Below are 6,337 nucleotides of genomic sequence, written 5' to 3'. Positions count from 1 at the left end.
AAGATAATAAGATTTTTTCATAAAAGTTTTAAGCACAACATGACTTAAACACTATTAATAAAATTTATCGAATTAGATGTTCATGAAATATTTTTTTGGGGCAACCAAGTTCAATACTTTCCAGTAAGCATCTTGATTGGATCTTCAGCAAACTGTCAAAGGAAAATGTATAGATAATTTTTGATTGTTGAAGGGTGTTTTACTTGAAATAATACCTAGTGCAAAGAAATCTTACTTTAAATAAGAGTGAACTCCCAAAGTAAAGAGCAAATGTGTGCATACATAATATAAATTATTATAAAAGTCACAATTATTATTGGATAATTTGGGATCAGTTTTGTGAAAAGCGTTAAGAAGAGTTCACAGTCTTGGAAGAAGGGAAGGGAAGGAGGGAGGGAGGACAAATGACAGAAAAAGACAATAAGACAAATAAGCAAAAAATAAACAGGAGCATAGCTTACCTCAGGATTTGAAACTTTCAAAAATGTCCTATCTTTTATCCTTTGGAATTCAAGGTTTTTAGAAACCGATGGTGTGGGGTCAATGGAACTTGATATGTTCCAGGTCAGAGAGGGCTAAGACTAACCCAAAAGAATATGGAACACCAATTTTACTTTTGTAGTTTTAACTTGAGAATTAGTTTTTCTATCAAAAGAGAGTTATCTGTAAGCCCAGAGACACAAAATGCCAGTGTAGGCAATCAAGACTGCTTCTTTCTTTAAAATTAGGATGACAGTGTTAAAAATAATATTCATACTGGTTGAAACAGGTTAAAAATAAATAAACTTTTTGTTTATATTTATACTACATTTTGTTCTGTATTATATAGCATGTATTAAAAATTATAAAGTGATATTGTTAAAATTTAAGCTTGTATGCATATTCCAAAGTCATCAAATGCATATATTAAATATGTGCACTTTTTACTATATCAATTAGATCTCAATAAAGTGGCAAAAATAATTAACTTTAGTGTTTTCAATAAAAAAAATTACAGTTTTGTTTAAAAAAAATCCTTCAGTAGGAAAGCATGAAAATTCTGTTTCTCAATTTAACCTGGCTCATACAGTAAACAAAGTACAATAGTTTGGACCATGAAGCCATAACCGAAGCTTTCTATAAGGTACTGTCAATGCAGGCAAAAATCTTTGGAAGAAATGAATGCCTCCCTCAGTGTTGTTTATGTAAATGATGTCAGTCATCAAATAGGGAGGACAATGAAAGTCAACTCTGGTTTTTGAATTTGCCCGCTTAATGTTCTTGGGAAATTAAGACTTACATCTCATTAGAAATTCAATAATATTTTACAAGCATTTTTGTAACCTTCCAGGTGAGAAATATTATTGTAAATACTCAAGGGCAAGCAGCTATGATCATGTTTTAGGATCATTAACTTTTCTTCCTATAGTATTAAATGCACTTTAGCCTCTCTTTAATGTATCCTTAATGCTACTACCAAGGAAAGAAATTTGTTGATAGATAAGCTCTAGGCTAAGAATTTGACACTATCATTTAATGTTTTGCTTGAATTGAGGCACTCCTAACTATTCACATAATAAATTCTTATGGTCTGCAGAACAGTTCAATTTTAATCCTTATTCCATTTTCTCTGGATTTTAAAGCATTCCATGAATGCCTTGCTAGATTTTGCATATTTGTTTTGAGGTTATAGTAATTTGAGACAAATCATTTATTTTCTATTTCAGTTCATATTTTGAATATTTGCCAGTATTAATAATCACACTCAAATACACGCAAGCAGAAAAATATGCATTGGAAAAGAGTTAATGTACTATACATATAATATGTTATAGCAATGCACTTTATATAGTCAAACTCACAAGTATGTACATATATACAAGCAGAAAAGGATACATTAGAAATAGTAAAATGTAATTTTATATATATGTGATGATATATGTATGTTCATGTGATATATACACATATAAACATATAACCACACATAATATATATTAGCTATACAGTATGTTCTTATATGTTATATATATATATGTATATATACACACACATATATACATATACATATATATATATATATATATATATATATATATAAACTGTGTGCAAGCATCTTTTTCCTCCTAATTTTGCATCAAATTAGAAACAAAATGCATCATAGATTTTATATTTTCATATTAGGAGCATCATATGTATATATCCACTCAGTGTGAAACCTAGAATGTTTCATTCAGAAAAGCATACATACTTTCGCCTTATTAACAGCATAGATAGTTTTAAAAAAAACTTAATAGCCTACATAATTATAATACAAGCATGTGGATCATATTTTTTCCACTTCTTTTAAAATTTGAATTTGTCCTCAGTTTTATTTTTCCTTAAGATGGGCTGATTTTCTTTCAAGTACCTCCTTGTGTCTTGGAATATATGTACTATATTGAAAATAGAACATCCCAAATATCAAGTCATTAGTTATGCACCTGAAACTAACATAATGCCGATTATATTTCAATAAAAAAGAAAATAAAACCTCAAATTATTATTTTTTTTCCAAATGACCATGGGTATCATGATTATGTCTGAATTTAGACAGNATATATATATATATATATATATATATATATATATATATATATATATATATATAATTACATAGTGCTTTAATTACAATGAAAGATCTAAAAAGTAAGATGATAAATAAAGGTAATGGTAAGTATATGGATAATCCAATTAATTGCATTAAATGGTAATGTCTTGAGAGTTTATAAAACATAGTAGAAATAATTCATGGCAATAAATTTTATATATTAGAGGGAGAACGATAAAGTTGCTCCAACACTCCTGAAATACCTGGATGGAGGATAGAGTTTTTATAAACTGCAGAGTTTGGTATATTAAATTGTCAATTTAAAATTTCTAGAGTAACCATTAAAAACAGAGATGTTAAAAAGTAAAAATGGATTGAGAAGGGGGAAAAAAAATCAAAAACAAAAAAAGTAAAGGGCAAGAGAAAAAAGAAGAGATGAGTCAAGAAGTTAATGATGTCAAATAGTAATACAGAATTGGCACCATTTTACAAACACTAGATTTTGAGAAAAAATTAAAACTGCAATAATGTGCTATAGAGAATATGATACAATGAGACTATTTACTAATTACATACAGGTGTGAGTAGCAACCACTTTGGGAAACAATTTAGCATTAATTAATAAAACTGAATATGTAAACACCTTTCAGGAAGCAAGTCACACGTAGATTTATACCTACAGTAGCTCCTGCATATGTGCACCCTAAAACATGTATAAGAATATCCAATCCCACTGTTTGGATGGAAACAACCTGGAAATAACCATCAAAAATATAATGAATAAATAAAAGATAGTATAGTTAAATCAAAAGAATTTTATGTGTCTATAAAAATGAGTTAACCAGTGCTGCATTCAACTACATGGATGAACATCAGAAATAGCATTGAGAGAAAAAGAAAAATTATTTCCATTCCTATAAAGTCCTCAAAACTTTGAAAATTAGATTTACTTTCTAGTGATACAAATGTAAGCAGTAAAATTCTAGAACAGTAAGTAAAAATGATAAGCCTAAAATTCAATTTCTAGTTAATGCTAAAGTGGAAAGAGATTGGGATGTGTTTACAAGGTGATTCTAATGTGTATACAAGGTGATTCTCTTCTTTAAATTAATTATGTTTATCCTTAAGGCTGATTCCTACTATATTACAATAATATTTTTACATCTAATATTGAATAACAATGATAAGTAAAAATCCATATATAAAATGGAAGTTAGAGGTGGGGTTGATTTGAGGAGAAAGTGGTCTTTACTAGTGGAATCTGGGCTTCTGTTTATCCATCCTCCCCCACAAACGATGTAAACATGTTTATATTGTATTAATGCAATCCTTCAGCCTCCTGTAGCTTGCCAACCTTCCTTCCTTTCTCTTTTTTTCATTTAACTATCTACATATTTACTGATAATGACAGATATTCTAATAATTCTAAGGCATTGCTGGAATGAATTTTGGTTTTTTTGAAATATATAATGTTAAACAAAAATGATGATTTCATTTTTGCACGTGATGCCAAAAGTGTAGTCACACCACATTTTATGTGTACTTTTATTTTCACATTTATTTTTGACGTTATGTGTCTCGATTTCCTCTTATAAAATTTTGATTCAGTGCTGGTTATGGAATTAAAACCCAAGAAGGGTCTATTGGCTTTCAGGATTTGTTTTGCAGAAACATTTTTCTCCCCATACTATAAATTTTGAGAGCTGGAGGATCAGGACTCCACATGCACTAAAATATGCTGTAAACTTTAAAGTGTTGTCTGTTTAGAGATTTTTTTTGTTGTTGTTGTTAATGTATGCTGTGGCTTCTCAATATATCCCACATCTTTCAACTTTTGTCTTGAAAAATGGAAGATTAGCATTTTATGTTGTATCATTCAGTATGTAGCTGTTTTCACTTATCTTGATTCTCTTCTGAAAGGCGAAAAACTATGTAAGCATTTTACAAGAGGCCTTTAGGTTTTATGATTTCTCGGCATGTAAATAAGTTAAAAAGAAACTACAGTACATCTAAACTGTACCCTTAGGTCAGTGTGGAGAAAATATAAAATGATTAATATCTGAATGTACATGTTAAAGCCAGACACTCTCTTGTTTTTGGTTTTTTTTTTTGCCTTTAGTATAAGCAAAAATAAAGCATTCAACAGAATATAATCTATATACTCTGGATGGCAATGCTTTGTCGGCAGAGTTGTTTTCTTTATGTCCTGGTTATTTTATTAAATCTCCAAGTAAGTGTTAAATCTTACTTTTATATTTTGCAAAGGCCCTTTGCACCTCATAAGCAGTTTTTAAATACATTTGGTGAAGATATTTTGGAAGACATTCAAGTATTAGGGTACATGGTTAATGAATATCCATCAGAATAATAAGGAAGGTACTTGTGTTTACATTAAGACAGAAGTGATTGAAACTCAGTATTAAGCTCCACTCACTCCAATTTTGGAACGCTGAAGCTATCCATGTAACAGGAAATCACCGATGTCTGAAATGCATGTAGAAGAATTATGTTGCAGAAGAGAAGAGCACAGTCCAACATGACATTTAAGATCAACAATGAAAGAGGAGAAAACACATTCAAATGGGAGAACAAATTAAAATGCTTAGTATAACAACCTGAATAGGTTTTTCAAACTGAGATTCAGAAAGACGAAAGAAGGAATTACCTCCCTAAAACAATAAATGGCGATTACAAGACAAGAACAGGAAAGTATGACAAAAGAAAAAAGAACAATAAGATAAATTACAGAGTTCTTGAAAATTAGGTATAACTTTTGAAATAATTTAAAACCTATGAGGCAAATTAGCTAAACCCTATTATGAAAAAATGGTAATTAAATTGTCAGGCTGAGGAATTCTCCAAGAATGCAGTGTAAATATATGTACAGATAAAATTAAGACTTCCCAGAAGCCAGACTGGCAATAGTCACCTAATAAGATGTTCAGATGAACAGTAAGACACATGGAAGAAAAGGTCACTAAATTTTTTCTGGAATTGAAAAAAGTCAAATGATCTCAAATGGAAAACTTAGCAAGTGTTAAGTAGGAAATTGAGAAGTGGGTAAAAAAACAAAAAGCACATACATTGACACACTGTAGTCAATCTTAAAAACATTGAGATTAACAATAAAATTCTAAGAGCAACAAGAGTTAAGGACAAATTACCAATAATGGAATGAAATGAGACTACTTGTATTATAATTTTATTAGTGATATTTGATACAAGGAAAGATGAGAAAATATTTTCAAAATGCTACATAAGAATTCTTTATACATAAAATTCCTTTTCTATATAAGTTGTCATTCAAGAACAAATATGCAATACAGACATTTTTAGACTAATAAAAATAAGAATATATATGAGTAGATCATCCTTAAAAAAAACTATTTGAGAAAAGCTATTATAAAATAAAAAATAAAACACAATAAAGGCAAAAATAAATAATCAAAAGACAGTTTAAGTCTAAATGTTAATAATAAATTGTGTATGTGAAATATATATATTATATATAATATATATAAAATATATTCTATGTATATAATATATATATATATATATATATAAATTTACAACTGATATCAGTCTATATTGGATGACAGAGGGATATAAAACTATGTCAAGTCTGTTGACTTTCTAAGAGAAAGGATATCAAATCTGATTAATTCTAGGCTATTTTAAGAAATAAAAGTTTGTGTGTATTAAAAATATGAGCAAACTCCTGGATGAATAGATATGGAATATAGAACTTTCACATCAAACAACAAAAAATAG

This window comes from Hipposideros armiger, unplaced genomic scaffold (genome assembly GCF_001890085.2).
Source record: "Hipposideros armiger isolate ML-2016 unplaced genomic scaffold, ASM189008v1 scaffold_485, whole genome shotgun sequence".
Taxonomy (NCBI): Eukaryota; Metazoa; Chordata; class Mammalia; order Chiroptera; family Hipposideridae; genus Hipposideros; species Hipposideros armiger.
Note: the sequence above shows the minus strand (reverse complement) of the source record.